Raw genomic sequence first — 17,314 nt, 5'->3', positions numbered from 1 at the left:
GGCAGGTCGTGGAGTGGGAAACGCTTGCTTGGGGATAAATGACAGGAGGGGGGAAATCAGCGGTGGAAGAGGGAATGGGAAAAGAATATTTGGGAAGAAGGTCTGATTTGTAGGCAAAACTGTTGGCCTGATGACTAGTTGCCATGGGGATGGGCCCCCTGTTGGGGCAAATGTCTACCCCCTAGAGAGAAGCGTTTTCAGGGGGCCCGTTCTGACCCCCTGTCTACCTGAGACAACGTGATTTAGGAGACATTGTTTATATAGTACTCAGCGTTCTGAAATAGGGTCCAAGTTCAGGGTAGTATTCTTTTCTGTTCTTCCACTTGACGGTAACACAGGGTATAATTTGACCTAATAGATTCCAGGCCTCATCATTGTCTCTAACGTCTTCCCCCCTCCCCTATATTAAATTCACATGGGTTCTCTCTGCCCTCCTTTAAACTTTTCAGTTAAACTCCTGCGGAGGTGAAAAGTCTTTCTACAGATAACTTCTGTAATGGAAGCACCTAATTTTTTCTTTGGCCATAAAAGCCTCTGGTGATGCAAATACTTAGGTGTTTGTTTTTAAACTGGGATTCCTAAGTAAGTGGGAAAAAATGTATATGTGAAAATTACTGCCCTGCAAACGGTTATGAGAGAAGGGGCAGTGCCTCTGCTCAGAGCTCTGTGTAAACATAGGCAGGTGTTCAAGTGGGGAAAACAGGGCGGGGATAGCGGACCAAGGGCTGAGATTCCAAATTCAACATCAATTTAGTTGTTTTGGGTTAGGGTTGAGTTAGATCAAGCTTTGGTACATTTTATAGACTTTGATAGAGCTGTGTTATAATTGGATTGAGAAAATGGAAGGACTTCAGGGAGAAGAAATAAGGGAATCTGTTTACTTGTTCTCAGGACCGATAGTGAATTAGTTCCAGATAACAAGTATCTAAACTTTCAGTCTTAGAAAAAGGTTCCTTTTATTTGCTGAAAGAACACTACCCATCCCAGTTCTCATGAACGTTGGCCTGAACCTCAGATGCATTTTGAAATTCAGTAGTCATAGGCTACAGAAATTTTTTTCCAGTTTCTTAGATTTTTTTTTTAATTTTATTGAAGTATAGTTGATTTACACTGTTGTGTTAATTTCTGCTGTACAGCAAAGTGATTCTGTTATACATATATACATTCTTTTTCATATTCTTTTCCATTATGGTTTATTACAGGATATTGAATATAGTTCCCTGTGCTCTGTGGTGGGACCTTATTTATCCATCCTAGCCATCTGCTAACCCCAACTTCCCAATCCATCCCTCCCCCACCCCCTCCCTCTTGACAACCACAAGTCTGTTCTCTGTCTGTGAGTCTGTTTCTGTTTCATAAATGGTTCATTTGTGTCATATTTTAGATTCCACATATAAGTGATATCACATGGTATTTGTCTTTCTCTGTCTGACTTACTTCATTTAGTATGATAATCTCTAGGTCCATCCATGTTGCTGCAAATGACATTATTTCATTCTTTTTTATGGCTGAGCAATATTCCATTGTGTATATATACCGCATCTTCATCCATTCCTCTGTCAGTGGGCATTTAGGTTGTTTCCATGTCTTGGCTATTGTAAATAGTAGGCAACAGAAATTTAAAAAATAAACCATTACAAACTGGAAGAAAATAAAGGTAATTATTTAACTGGTCTCTGGATGGAAAAATGCATTCTAGCTATGAAGTAATAGGAAATTGTATAATATATATGTACATTATGTATATATATTCCTTACACATATATGTAAGGAATATATATACCTACATATTAGACTACATAAAAATTTAAAACTCATGTCAAACTGTAAGCAAAATTAAAATAAATACATTTCTTTTTTATTTTTTTAATTTTTTTTTGTAAACTTATTTATTTATTCATTTATTTAATTTTTGGCTGCATTGTGTCTTCGCTGCTGCAAGCGGGTTTTCTCTAGTTGCTGAGAGTGGGGGCTACTCTTTGTTGCGGTGTGCGGGCTTCTCATTGCAGTGGCTTCTCTTGTTGCCAAGCATGGGCTCTAGGCACGCGGGCTTCAGTAGGTGTGGCACACGGGCTTCAGTAGTTGTGGCTCATGGGCTCTAGAGCACAGGCTCAGTAGTTGTGGCGCACGGGCTTAGTTGCTCCGTAGCATGTGGGATCTTCCCGGACCAGGGCGCGAACCCGTGTCCCCTGCATTGGCAGGCGGATTTTTAACCACTGCACCACCAGGGAAGCCCAATACATTTCTGATATTAACTCCTTGGTGTATTTGTTGCAAATATGATAAGCAACAAATAAGACAAAAAGGTATTCTTTTTGTATAACAAACCAATGCAAATCACGAAGAAAAATACTAAAATCGAAGTTAAAATATGCAAAAGTCACCAAAAAAAATCGAGAAGGAAATATGTGTCTATGGTGTATTTTCAACAACTCTTTCCCAGTATGATGTGGTGTCCCATTTATAAGGACCCAGAAGAGGACTCTCTCCCAGGTCTACACTTTTTCAGAGAAAGAGCAAATTTCTCTGTGAATGATGTAACTGTCCTTATACCCTTGTTTTCAGTGATTACTGGGAAGGTCAAACACAGTCCTTAGTGTGGGTAAAAGATCTTAATACCACGCAGTTTGTATATCTCTGGTTTTCTTTCCTTTTCCCCAGTTTTCTCGCTTATTCATTTTTATCCCGGTGTACGATTTTTTTTTTGTAGACTACCTCAAATACATTTGGAATGACACGGGTGTTAAGTAGATCATTACATGAAATAGTTTACAAATTCTGCAGATTTTCCGTAGCATCTCTCTGCAATTTACCTTTGAAATGCCTTTGATTCTGTACACTGGAGTTGTGAACAGTCGTAGGTATAAATAGCCAGACATCGACTCCTCACTCCCTTGGTCCCCTCCCTGCTCCTCTCTCTTGGGCCAGCAGGGGACTCAGAATGAAAACCCAGCTGTTCGTGTTTGGTAGCACCACCTGGTAGCTAGTTTATTCTGATTCTGATTCTTCCTCACAGGTAGCAGACGTTGTCAGTTTCTAGGTGCCAGGACCAGGCAGCTAATCAGCCCTCCCACCAACTTTCTGGGCTGTGCTTCGTCATCTCCATTTACAGATGGGGTAACAGAGAGCTGAAGTAACTTGCCCAAGATCACAAATCGAAGAAAGGACAGAGCTAAGGTTTGAACCCAAGTCAGACAGTATATTAGTTTTCTACTGCTACATAACAAATTATCACAAATTTAGGGGCTTAAAACAATATCCACTTGTTAGCTCACCGTTCTGTAGATCATAAATCTGCGGGGCTTGGCTGGATGCTCTGGTTAGAGTCTCATAAGGCTGAAATCGAGATATCGGCCAAGCTGGCTTCTTCTCTGAAAATGCTTGGAGAAGCAACTACCTTGAAGCTTGTCCAAGTTTTGGGAGGAAGTCATTTCCTTGTGGCTGTAGGACTGAGGTCCCCGTTTGCTTGCTCACTGTCAGCCAGGACTGCCCTGGATTCTAGAAGTCTCAACAGACTGTCTTTCCCTCCCTCTTCAGAGCCAGCAATGGCATCATGCCGGGAATTTTTCTGATTTCATCTTCTGCCACCAGTTGGAGAAAACTTGACTTTTAAAGGGTTCCAGGGACTAGATTAGGCCCAGGTGGGTAGTAACCTCCGTCTGGATTAACTTTAAATCAACTGATTATTAGCCTTAATCACATCTACAAAATCCCTTTGCCAGGTAATATAATCAGGGTGTGATACCTCATCCTATTTTCAGTCCTGGGGATTAGGGCAAGAGGTCTTGGGGTCCATTTTAGGAATTTGCCTGCCACAGCCAAATGCCAAAACTCTTAACTTTTTTCATCCTTAAGATGGTATTTCGTGTGTTCCCCATTTCTGTCTTTCTGTTGTTCACTACCTTCTGCTGATCTTCAGGGTTTGTTTTCTTTTCTTTTTTTTTTTTGGCCGTGCCATGTGGCTTGTGGGATCTTAGTTCCCCTACCAGGTATTGAACTCCTCAGTCCCATGGTCCCTTCCCTGCTCCCCTCTCCTGGGCCAGCCGGGACTCAGAATGAAAACCCAGCAGTGAAAACGTGGAGTCCTAACCACCGGCCCATCAGGGAATTCCCTGTTCTTCAGTTTTATTTCAGGGTTGTTGTTTTTTTTTTATCCCTTTGCATAAAGCACACATATCCTCTTAATCTTATCTTTTGTCGTCATCTCTGGATTCTTCAGGAACAACCACAGTTACATCTCACTCTTTCCTCAGGCCACTGGGAGGAGTCATGTAGTGGTCTGAGTCGGGAAGCCCAGTCTGTCCCTAAAGCAAGGATGCAACTTGATCCATTCGTGCCTTAGGGTCCTCAGCTGGCAGGAACAAACCTGTCTCGGTTAACCTGTTTGGGATGTAAAATGAGCTCATTTAAATGTCTTTCAAGATATTCAAATTATGTGATGCCAAACTCCTAAGTTACCTATTGTGAGGTTATTTGTTCTTTTCTTTCTGGGGTCTTTTCTCTCATGATAAGACCAAGAACTCCTGGGATTTAATCAAGGGATAAGCTGTGGATTCTTTCACCAAGCAATCAGCCTTTACTCCAGGTGCTTCCTGGCAGCTGTGGTACCAAAACGCTGATGAATTGATGGATGTGGAGATGATGCTGGGTGAGTGGCAACTCCTCTGTGCATGCAGAATATCAGAGAGGCTAAGAGTGTGGACTTGGTGATAAAAAATATATGGCCAGAAATCTTAGCTTTGACAGTGATAAGCTTTGGGAATCTGGGCAGGTTTCTCATCAGTAAATTAGAATGATATTGGGAGTTGCAAAAAATGAATTAGATGTTTGTAGAGAGCCTATCACTGCTTGGCACGTAAATATTCAATAACTAATTGGTATTATTGTTTTCGCTGTTAAGAATTAATAGTGGCAATAGCAGTACCATAGTCTTGGTTAAAATCACATTATAATGAAACATTTCAAAGGTTGACATGAACATAGGAGGGTCATATAGTTGAATCATTAATTAATACTAAATTTTAAAAAAGTAAATACTATAGTGAGGTCTTTAAGAATGGAGGAAAATGGCTAAATTCATTCCCATTGTAATTAATTAATGAGCATTTCACAGCAAGGATGTGCTTAGTATTAACATTTTCCTTTGTCTCTCTAGTTGCTGGACTTCCTAATACAACCCATTTAACCAAAAATAGAACAAGAGGAAATAGAACATAGTAGCATAGAAATGGTAGTTCATAAATGGCCATAAATCAAATGGTTGGTGGGGCATTTATTAATCATTTGTGTATCGATGTAGCTTAACCTGTGCTTGCTGGCAGAGTGGCTGCAGCCAGAATCTGTGACACTTGGAGGGGGGTGAGGACTTTTATGTTAAACATTTCCCACAGTGAGGACCTAAGGAAGTCCTGCCCTCTGGGTTGCAAAGTCATCAACTAGTAGGATGGAAAATTTCTAGAGAGGCTTGTGTGTATGTTTTCCTGACAGGTATGTTAAGAAAAGAAAAGAATGGAAAAATAAGTAGATGAAGTGGGGGAAGAGGATGGTGTTTACATTTGTATGACACCTGCGTCAATTAGTTGAGTCCTCTCCTGAATCCCCAGAGTAGATTTCTCCCCATTTTAAAGGTAAGTCAGAGGTCAGATAAGTCTTCAAGGTCACACTAATTGATAGGTGATAGAGCTGGTATTTCAACCCAGATCTGTCTGACCACAAAAACCCATGCATTTTCCACTGGTATATTACTTCAGATTCTGGCCCAAAGTAAAATTCCTAATTAGGAAAGATTACATTGTCTGTGTATGCTGACCTCTATTTTAGACCAACAAATTAAACTCAGAACTGGTTCTATTTATTAAAGTGCGTTAGTTAGCACATCAGAGTATAGTCTTTTTGTTTTGCTGGTGGTTGATTTTGACTTTATTTTTTCCCCTTAATGTCCAGTTTCCCTATAGGGGTTATATATTAGGTTAAAAAAAAAGAAAACCCACTATGGTATCAGTAGAAAATCCTGTAGAATGCAAAAAATTTATTCCTCTACTGTTTCTAATACTGGTTACTAGCTGATTGGTCTTCGTATTGTGATAATACTTAAGTGACTATGAGGAGATCCTTCAGTTAATCAGGATTATCTATTATTCTGACTCTACTAAGGAAAGAAAGTGACAAATTCAGAAACAAACAGGAGGGGGAGGGATAAATTAGGAGTTTGGGATGAACATATACACACTACTATATATAAAATAGATAACCAACAAGGACCTACTGTATAGCACAGGGAACTGTACTCAATATTTTGTAATCTATGAGGGAAAAGATTCTGAAAAAAAAATATATGCATATATACGTATATATGTCGATAGGTATGTATAACTGAATCACTTTGTTGTACACCTGAAACTAACACAATATTGTAAATTAGCTATACTTCAGTTAAAAAAACAAAACAAAACAAAACAAAGGCAAGCAAAGATTTAGGCTCCCACTTTTATCACTCTGGAGAAACCAACTTCTAGGTAGGTCCTTGGCCAAGCAAGCATTCAGTCTAATTTAAAATAATGCCCTGCCCATGAACTTGACAGTTTGCAAAATGTTCTTACATGTGTGAATGAGCTCATTTGATTCTTACATTTTGTGCGTGTGTGAGGGAGAGAGGTGTGTGCTGTGTCTTCAGGATTCTTTCAACCAGACAACATTATTTTCTTCTGACCTTATTTCTCAGTAGGAGCTAACATAATTCTTCAGGAGCCTCAGTCGTTAAAGAATGATGTATGTTTATTAAGGCAGAAGACTGCTTTATGTTTTAAAGCTGAATTAGAAGTGTTTCTTAAAATTTTATTGAACCTTCATCTGACTTGAATATTAGGTTTTCCCCAACACCTCCTGTCATGATAGAAATGCAGCATTGGAAAGAATGGGCTTTGGTTGTCATCTTGTCGAAAAGTGCGGAAACAGAGGTCCGGAATGTCAGGCTGTTTGCCCAACATGACTCAGCTGGTCCCCTTCTGTTGTGGGCAATCACATTACGGGTCCAGCAGGTGAATACATTTAGATCATGTCTCCATGCCCAAACATTGTTTTTTCTTTTTTTGTTTTAAACACATTTAGAATTGGACTCTTTACTTGGAGAAATTTTTTCAGAGCATGAAATAGACCAAATCCGTGGCTTAGACTATTTTGTTCTGCTGATTTTTCTCAGAATTTACAAAACACGAAGAACTGCATAAATCAAAAATAAGCAAATACATACAAATTAGAGCCAGGGAAGCGGTCCAGTTTTGCTAATCTCACTGCCATGGAAGTTATAAAAAAGCGTTCCTAAACATTGCTTTTTTATGTAAGACGAGAGAGACAAGCATCATGTTTGTTTTATACTTCAGGGACGTTTTGTATTCCACTGAAGGGGATTTGGGGGAAAAAACAGAAAGGATTTTGGAATCTTTAGTACTCCTCGTAGGATCATATTATTTAGCTCACTACCACCACTTGTGAATATTTCAGCACTTCTAGTTCTGATTTGGGGAGTTTTTTTTCCCCCGAACTTGCCAGCAGCTGTGGGTGGTAACTGACGTCTCTGTGTGAGTTGTACATTGTTGACAAATGGAGTGATCTGCATTGTGGCCTGGTACTTTTTGAGGTTTCCTTTCTTGCGGACCCTGTCTACGATTAAACACGAGTCACAAACAAGCCCCAAAGGGAAGTGCTCCCGGCTGGCGTGGTCACAGTCACGTGGAGCCAGGGCCCGGATTTTCCTCTCCTCAAACGAGGCTGCCCCGTCCAGGGCTTGGGGTCCTGGAATCCGGCTCCTGTAGCCCTTGTTTTCCAAGTGAAAAGGGGATGGAGCTGCTCGTGATCTTCAGGATCACGTCACATACAATTGTCAGGGTCCCCCTGGGTCAGAGGTCATGTGCAGACATGTTGATAATCCCGAAAAAAGGAAAAGCCCATCACAGTCTGGGGAAAGGAGACCCTTTTAATGAGCTGATGCTTGCATTTTATTAAAAAAAATACATAAACACGTGACATTGGCAAGATATTCTTTTCAGATTTCAGAGAGAAGTATCCCATGTCTAACCAGGGAAACACATGAGGACATGAGTAAATCAGAGGGAGAAACGTCATTTATAATGACAAGGTGAATTGTGAGAGTCGGCTGGAGCAGAAAGTGGGGGAAAGAAAGGGACCAGCTCTGGTGTGAGATGTACACAGGTGCATCCCTACAGGCGTGTGTGTGACGGTGTGGGTACATGTGTGACTGAGAGGTGTGTGCCCATGTGCACATACGTGTGATCTCGCATCCAGGTCACTTCTGGAGTCTGAGGTATTATCGGCATAGATGTCCTATGGCAGTACTGTGACCAACTCGTCCTGGTTTGCCTGGGACTGTTCCCGGTTTGCGCGCTAAAAGGCCCGTGTCCTGGAAAACCCATCCGTCTTGGGCAGACCAGCGTGGTAAGTCAGTGTACCTCTTATTTATAGATTGATCTTTAAGATCCAGCTGGTGAAAATGATCCAGAGGAACTTCAAACCCGAGTGGACAGGGCATGTTGCACACCTATTTCTTTGTCTGTCTGATCGCTTGCAGTTGGCTGGCCGGAGTTCATCCAGATCAGCTTATGTGCTAATGTTTAGGGGTTGCATGCCTGACAACAGCATATTTTACCACCAGGTCTGGAGATCTAGCAATTGTTTGAACTTGGCAAACAAGTAGGCAGTGAGAGATGTGAAAGGGGAAAGTAGGATGAGAGAAGGGAGAACGGGAAGGACTAGGGAACTTCCTAGGCCCTACCTGGAAGGTCTCAGCAATGATACTAGACCAAAATAAGCCCCTCCATGGGAACCGAGAATCCTTTCTGGAAATTCTTTTCAGTTGTATTTAATTTCTTTCTTCCAATTACAATTTTCTTCTAAAACTCAGTCTTTCAATCCTAAATGTTGTTTCTGTATCTTACAGCTGAAGTTGAGGTAATACTGTGATTTTCAACCAGAAGCATAAGGGGCATTTTTTGTAGTAGAGTTACCATAAATTGGCCTACAGTGAGTAATTTTTTTAATCAGATGAAAAGAGACATCCTAACTATATTTCTAGACATCTGAGAATATTTAACAACTTCTTTGAGAGATAAACTTAAGAGACTGGTGAAATTAGGGGCCTCTGTGGTCCACTTAAGTGATGTACTTAAAAATCTTTTTTTTTTTTTTAAATAATGCTGTGGATTTTTATTGTAAATAGACTACATTGTGAGTAATTTATAAAATAGAGATAACCCCAAATAAAGAAAAAGAAATTATCCGTAATCTATCATCCCTGCTAACTAGAATTTTATTGTATATCCCTTCAGTCTTTTAAAAAGTGTATGTATGTACATTTTAATATATATGTGTGCTGCAAATGACATACAATTTGGTAAGTAGATACGCTGTAAAGGTTTGTGCTTTTACAAAATTTTTTAAATTGAGCTATAATTGATATATAATGTTACGTTAGTTTCAGGGGTACAACATAATGATTCAGTATTTGTATATACTGCAAAGTGATCGCCACAGGAAGTCTGGTTAACATTCATCCGCATACATAGCTACGAGTTTTTTTCCTTGTGATGAGAACTTTTAAGATCTACACTCTTAGCAACTTTCAAATATGCGATACAGTTTCTTTTTCGTTATTAAGATCGCTTTGGGCGTCCTATTGTTCTCCATGCAGGATTAAAGCTCTTACCTCTAGACAATAAGTTCAAACCCTGGTGGGTGTGTGAGGGGTTGGGAAGCTCAGATGCTCTCAGAAAAGTGTTCCCTTTGGGTCTCAGGACTTGCTGACGCCTGCACACTTCTGCTCTTGCTGCCTCGTGTGGCCCCTTCCCCTCTCCCCACCTGAACGAGCCACTCCAGGAGCTTTTCTAGCTCTGAGTGCTTTGTGGGCTAGTCACTGTCACCACCTCCAGTACCTGCGCTCCTGAAGGGGGGCGGGTGAAGGGCTGTCCGCTCATCCCCTGAGGCAGGTGAGCTTGGCCCAGCGGAAGGGCGCAGCCCTTTCTCTAGACCTGAAATTCTTCCTGCTTCATCCTGTACTTTCCTCAGGCCCCTTTCTCCCCGTGACCGTCCTCCTGCCTGTCGTGGGCTGTCCCTCCAGGTGGCCCTTTATGGCAGTGAAACCCCAACCTTCTTGAGCTGAACGGGACCCCCAGGCATCTTGGAGGCTCTGCTTTGCTCATCCCTCAGGGTCTGGCTATTGGAGCCAAGATTTAGAGCTTTGGGGCCCCGGGCTCTGACTTTCCCGTCCCCACCTGAGGGTGGCTTCACCTAGTCTGAGCGGGGGACTCAGGGTTACGTCTAGGGTCGTCACATGTGCCCGTCAAGACTGCCGAGCCTTGGGGCAGCTCTTAGGCCACCTGTGCTCCCAGAATCTCTCTCGTAGGACCTGTAGCTGCAGGGTAAGGATACGGCATGAGTTTTGGAGCCAGTTCCCAGTGTGCCCTTGTCACTCACGTGACCTTGAGCAGGTTTCTTGCCCCTTTGAGAGTCCGTCTCCCCAAATGGGCAGCGGTGGAGTAACAGTGACGGCCGCACTCAGGCATCCTGCAGCTTAGGTAGGACGATGTGTGTCCATCACTTCGCAAACTGTCTAGCGCACAGCCAATATGCAGCATATTTTTATTTAAGAAAGACATTCCCTACTTTCTAAGAATATTCGACACTAGGGACGTTAAAAAGGGATCTAAGAGGGGCTTTGGCCATGTGGAATCTGAGGAGGAAGAGCTGCTGGGAATGAGATTTAACCGACACAGGCCTTAAGGTTATGATTTCAACCCTGCGTGCTCCGTTCTCCCTGTGCAGCCAAGGACTGACTGCGTGGTGTCCTGACCGTGGACCCTGGCATTTGATGGGGGAGGTACTTTCCTTTCTCTGCCTTCTCTGTGCAGGGTTTGCTTGGTGGGAACGAGCCCCTTCTCCCCGCATCACCTCCTGCCCCCTGGAGCCCTGTTCCTGCCTCATCTCAAACCAGATCACAGCCCAGAGCTGCTTCGCTGACCGATTTCTGTGGGTTTTATTTTCGTCCTGGGGGTGGGTGTGGAAACGGCCTCCTGCCACCCTTCAGGCCCACCCCTCCCTCTTCTTACTGCGCTGTCAACCCCTAGGCATTCCTTTTTCTCACCCTCTGTTAGATGCTCCCTCCTAATTGTTACCACTTCTCCGGGAGCAGCGGGGCAAAATGGTACAAATTACCAAAGGAGTGGTGTGACTTTCCAAAGCCCGAGTGACAGAAGTCGTCAGGGCCGCCTTCAGGCTTTTGATGTGCTGGGGCCTTAAGCCAGAGCAACTGGTTCCTCCAGGCCATTTAGTTGTGGAAACCACGGCGGGCCCCCCGGCACTGCAGCTGGATCCATGCTGTGTGTGTTTGTCCCAGTGAACATACCTCCTCCTTTCTTCTGGTATTGATTCATTTTAAAGTTTGTGAATATGGAATTCAAATATTACAGCAGGCCTGCCCCACATTTTCTATAATACTCAGTACCCTACGTTTTTCTATCTTACATTCTCCCTGATTTTTTTCTCTCTCTCTTTTTTTTTTTTTTTTTTGCATGGAACAGGTTTTTCAGTTGAGGGATTGCAGTTACCACCACTGCATGTCCAAAACTATGTTTTCCTGAATATCTGCGCAGCTCACTTGTAGGTGATGCTGATTTGAGTTACTGGCTCTGCTTTGTCCCCAGGCCAGTGGGTAAATAGAAATAATACCTTTCACTTAGAGAATTTTGCACTTTATACTTTGCAAAATTCTTCCACATGTATTATCTCATTTGAGTATTGAACAGTTCTGCAAAGCAGATGAGTTACTATTACCTCCCTTTTGCCAATGAAGAAGATAAAATCAAGGAGGTTACTCATTCATTCAAAAGGATCATTGGCTGTCAACCACATGCCATGCCCAGTTCTAGGCACACGGGATATAAAAATGCACAGCAGACTTCTGGCGCTCATGGAACATGCGTTCTAGAGAAGACGACAGACAGTAAGTTAATAAATTCAGTATAATGCCCGGTGGTGACAAATGCTGTGGAGACCTAACCAACAGGGGTGGGGAGTAACCAGATGTGCAGTTAGGTGGTCAGGACAGGCCTCTCCAAGAAGACAGCATTTGAGCCTGCAGACATGGGAAGTGAGAGGGTGAGCTATAGGGCTCTCGGGAGTAAGGGCATCTTACTGCTGAGGAAGCAGCAAGTGCAAAGATCCTGTGGCAGGCGCGTGCTTGGCATGTTCACGGAATTGCCCTATTGAAAAACGACCTTCAAGGGTATGAAGTGAGGTCAGAGAGCAAGCCAGAGCCCGAATCAGGGTGGGCTTTGTGTACCACCCTAAGGATTTTGAATTGCATTCTAGCTCCTAGAGAGAGGGCATTAGGGAGTTATATACTGGGGATGACATCATCTGAATTATGTTTTAAAAGCGTCATTATGGCCACTGTGTGGAGAATAGGCCGTAGGGGCAAAGTAGAACCAGAAACATATGGTGGGGGCCTACTGCAGTATTTTAGATAACAGACGGCAGCTGTGGAGCTGGGAAGCAGCTGGATTCGGGTCGATTTTGAAGAGGGAGCAGGCAGGATTGGTTGGTATGGGGGAGGAGGCTGTGAGAGAAAGAGGGGGTCAAGGAGGGCTCTAAGCTCAGAGGAAGAATTCAGGAAGGGATGTAATACGATGTCGTTGTTGACTGATAGCAGGTCCAGACTTCCTGAGTGACACGCCCCTCCTGGCATTCTTTCCAGAACATTCTGAGCAAGGGTCAGTGAATAGCAGTGGTCTTCCTCTGGCTGGGCTCTCCTCCCCATGGCCATTGTGAGTCTTCTAAGAAGTGATATGGCTGCTACAAGACCCCCTTTCTCCCCTCTATCAAACCCACTTTGACCATAGACATTTATTGATCCTTTCTGACTGGAACACAATAGAGGGGAGGGGTTAGTACGTTATTGTTGTGTAATCTTTTAATTTTATTTCAAGGACGTGGAGGGGGATGGGGGAGCTTTAACGGAATATCCAATTAAACATATCACTTAGTATTGGTAATATCCTTAAAAGCCCATTAATGACCTTTAAAATTATTCGTATGCAAATGTGAACTCTGTAGAGGATCCTCTGCTAATCCCAAAGGCTTATTAGCATGCCTTGTAGATGATAGATGTCCGGTAAATATTTAGTTGAATTTAGTGATTTATTTTGTAGGTGAATATCGAGTGTTGGCTTTTTCAGGAACATGTATATTTCCATTCTCTTTTGGGTACTGGTGATCAGTCACACCTCACTTTCAGGTGGGATTAGTGTTGGCGTTTCCATTGCTTTGCTGGTGAGGAAACTGAGATGGGAAAAGTGGAAAGTGGAGGCACTTTGCCGGAAGACACCATTGGCTCCCGGCTGATGAAGCCAGAAGGATGCAGGAGCATCTCCGGGCCGAATCCCAGGCGTTTGGTCTCGGGATTCACACCCTCGTTGCACCATTGAACATGTGCAAACCTTCAACCCGTGCTCCCTTTCTAGGGTCTTCTTTTGCTGGATTTGCTGACACCGTCAGGTCAGGATAAAATCTGGCCATATCTGGTGACTTCTAAAACGTCAATGGTTTGAAGAGACAAAGTGTTTTCCCAAGTTGTCATTTGAAGTATGCACTGCTTTTTCCAACCGCGTGGATATCAGAAACTCCATCTACCATATCCAGGGGCAGCCTGTCCTAGAGAACTTGCCCATCTTCTCATTCTTCCCTAACGGCATTTTGTTTGAGGCAGGGCCACAGAAAAGAAATGTCATTCCGAACTCTTCTGTAGCTTCGCACCCACAGTTATGGTCTATTTTTCCCTGTTTGGCCCTGCCTGGTCCCACTCATAAATGAGACCACGTCACAGTGGCTGTGGATCCTTCCAGAACGCTCAGAGAGGATTGGGGCCGACTGACTACCTCTGTTTCCAAGCCCAGTTGGGTGGACTTCCTTCTTGGTTCAAAAGGGCCATAAAGCAACAGCTTGCTTTTCTCTTACTTGACAGATCATTTCCAGCCAAGTCAGCCCTTCCTGTCCTAGGTGTCACTCTCTCTTGTTCTTCTCACGCTCCCGTGTGGCGAAGGCCTTTGGTGTGTTTATCTCCCAGGTGGCTTTCTCATCGTCAGGATGCAGCCGAGTTCAGAGGAATGGGATGGTCCCGCACCTGGAGGTGCTCTGGAAATGCTGTTGTCAGCCCGGGTTTGAATTACCCGAGGACTAGTTATTTCATTCATGGTTTATTTTGTGATGGGCTCCTTACTGCCATCATGGGGCATTTGAAGGCTCTAAAAAGAGAAAGGCTAAAATCCAGCCCATGAGTTGCACTGATCACTAACGGCTTTGGTGACAGGTTTTGTGGGGAAGGCACTGATGATCAAAGGTAGTTTGAAAAATTACTCGTGACTTTTTCTCATTCTTACTCTCCTTTGGACTTGGTTTGTCTGATTTTTGCCAATACCAGACAGGAAGAGAAACAGCAAGGGGAAGACCGATGTGGGTGAACCAAGCTACGGCACCTGGTGGTACCCGCTGTGCACGGGCCCCAGCCCCGTGCGTCGGGAGTACAGCGGGGTCCAGGGCAACCACCCATTGAATGAGAACCAGACTGGTCCCTCCATGGCTGTGTGGTGGATTCCTTGTTAACGCCGTGCTGCCTGACTTATGTGGGGTGCCCCTTGGGATCCCCAGGCAGCCTCTTTTCTATTCATTTCCTCTCCCCTTTTTTTGTCCTGTGAGCCACGACTTTTGATCATTTCAGTGCCCGAGTGAGGCTGGACTTGGTCCAAATCAATCACAGCCCCATGTGCATCTGAACTCCTAAGGCAAGTGCCCTCACTGATTTACCATTAGGTCTATGGCCCACCTCACTTCTTTCTGGAGCCCAGCTTCTCCCAAGCCTGCTTGCTGGTCTCCTCAGCCTGTGATTTGAGATCCCGAAAGAACCCAGACCTTGTGACTTGGCCGAGGGAGCTGCCCGCCCTGTGGACTTCCCCCACCCTGTGGACCCGCTGTGCTTCGGGGAAAACAAAATGTTAAGTGAGCAGTTTAGCTTGGACTTAATCTGGAGGCAGATCAGTAACTCTACACTGGGAGCCTCTCTCCGTCGTGTTCTCAGGAAAATGAAGTGAATCACCGGAGCAAAGAATGTACTCTGGTGCTACAGCAATAATGAAGTATAATGTTTTGAATTAGGAGAGGGAGGGAGAGTTACTGAGAAACATTTGGCTGTCACTGCATTGTTCCTCTGCCTCCCCTGCCTTCCCACAGATAGATGCTTGGATAAGAATCTTCTCCAGCCTGGCTTTTCCTAAACTCAGCCTTGCGGTGAATTGACAAGGCCGTGTTAGACACAGAAATTATCCCAGAGCAGTGCCTCCAAAATGACGGCTTCACGGGGGCTCCAGGAAGTGGAGACGAGGACCTGAGCTTCTAGCTCAACCCAAAGATGTTTTCCTTGTACCACTTGTTAGTTAGGAAATCAGAACCAAACGAAAAAAACAAACAAGTGCATACCGCCAATCTGTCACACTTGAACACTTCCCAGCTCATACCTGTCTTTCCGACTTTATATTATCTGTGATCTTCATCATCTCTGAGGACCCAAAAGCACTTTGGAAGGTTGGAGTCCGTTTTACTCTTATAAATAAATACAATTGCCTGAGAAATTACGTTGTTCAGGTCAGTATTAGCCAGTTCACTCAGAAGTTGCATGATAATTTTTTTTAGAAACAGGAAGATGGGAGCAATGAGGCCCTGTGTTTTCCACTCTTTGGAGCCTCTTATAGGTGTTTTCTGTTGTGTGTTTTTTTTTTCTTCCAAATCATACATTCAAATGCTTAACCCTGGCGTACCTGTTGTTATTTTAATGTAGGAAGCGTTGCCGATAAACACTTGGAGTCAATTAGGGCTAAACACACCGGCGGGCGGGAAAGCTTGGTGCCCCAGAAAGGGAAAGAGATTCTCCGAGAGCAGCCCTGAGAGAAGCGTTTTGTTGTGTTTTTGCAAGGATATGGCGATCCAAGTTGTGTCTCTGAAAGGGAAGAACAGCCCTCTTCTGTGCTTTGCGCTCGGATGGCTGGGCCGTGCTGCGGGGACCTCCCCATGGGGGGACTCTTCCTTTCTCTTGTTTAGAACACGGCAGCCATGATCACATCTGAGTTTAGAACCGAGGGCTTAGCTGGGCCAGGGGATGTTCACGCGTCTGTCCGTCACTGCGGCCGGGCCGGCCGGTGCTCTGGAAGGTGTGACCCCATTGCCTCCATGTGGGTAGTTCCCTGGCTCCGCGAATACACACTGGCCCCCTGCTCTGTGCCGGTGCTGGTCCAGGCGCTCAGACACAGAAGGTGACAAGACAAGACGCCCTGCCCCTGTGCATGCACACTGGGGGCGGTTCTCGCCCTCAGTACCGGTACGCGTTTTCTTTCTCCGTCGCCCTCGGGTTTGGGCGTGGCTGGGGTTAAGAGGGAGGGTCGTGTGCTGCGGCCCCCCCGCTGTCAGGCCACCCGGGGCTTGGACAGGAGCATGAGAAAGTCCTCTCCCCATGTCCCATGCTTGGCATGGCCGGCACTGGGCCTCGGGTAATAATGGGTCATCTGATGCGGTGTAACTGACCAGGAATCTGAAACCCCGGTCACCCTGGGAACCAGGGCAAGGAGCTGGGCTGTCAGTTACTCTTAACTTTTAAAACTTGAACATTTCATCAAAACCGAATAGCTCCATTGTCATGGTCAGAAGTCCACTGTGGAAAAAGGCAGGATTTAGTGTTTATTTAAGCTGCCACCCAGCGAGAGAAACCAGGCCCACATAGTTCACTTCTCAACGATTTAAGGACTGCTTTTCCATTTTGTGGATTTTTCATGCTCTTGCCCGGTCTCTGCAAAAGGAGGTGGAAGAGGTAGGATTTATTGGCCGGGCAAGGGTGGATGTGAAGAAGACCCCTGATGGGTGTGATCTTAATAAAAAGGATGCATCATCCAGTACTTTATAGCCCTGCCGGGCATTGCCTGAGCATGTTGGTGCACGGGGTCTGAATTCTCTCTGCCTCTTGGATGGAAGTTACTTCACCTGTGGAGTGTCGTCACCAAATCAGTAAACACAGGCCTAGTACCCCCTGCTAAGTGGGGTATTGATATTCCGTTCTAGTACCTGCTAAAGTAATATTATCTTTGTTTGCAGATTTAAGGCCACCCAGTAGATGTGGCAAGAGACTGAAAACAGTTCAGTCAGCTGACAGGCTAGAAAGAAGCCTCCACCTCTTGGTCGGGTGCTCTTTCCTGCATGTTAGACTTCG

At 44.5% G+C, this 17,314-nt stretch overlaps 1 protein-coding gene across 1 annotated transcript in view; it reads left to right on the top strand.

Annotated features, from left to right (window-relative positions):
* Positions 1–17,314, top strand: part of BMP6 (bone morphogenetic protein 6) — a 146,422-nt gene that overhangs the window by 89,523 nt on the left and 39,585 nt on the right. The gene's annotated exons all lie outside the window — the stretch shown is intronic.

This window comes from Balaenoptera acutorostrata, chromosome 10 (assembly GCF_949987535.1).
Source record: "Balaenoptera acutorostrata chromosome 10, mBalAcu1.1, whole genome shotgun sequence".
NCBI classification, from domain to species: Eukaryota; Metazoa; Chordata; class Mammalia; order Artiodactyla; family Balaenopteridae; genus Balaenoptera; species Balaenoptera acutorostrata.
The sequence above is the reverse complement of the archived record's forward strand: the minus strand, read 5'-3'. Positions and strand labels throughout refer to the sequence as shown.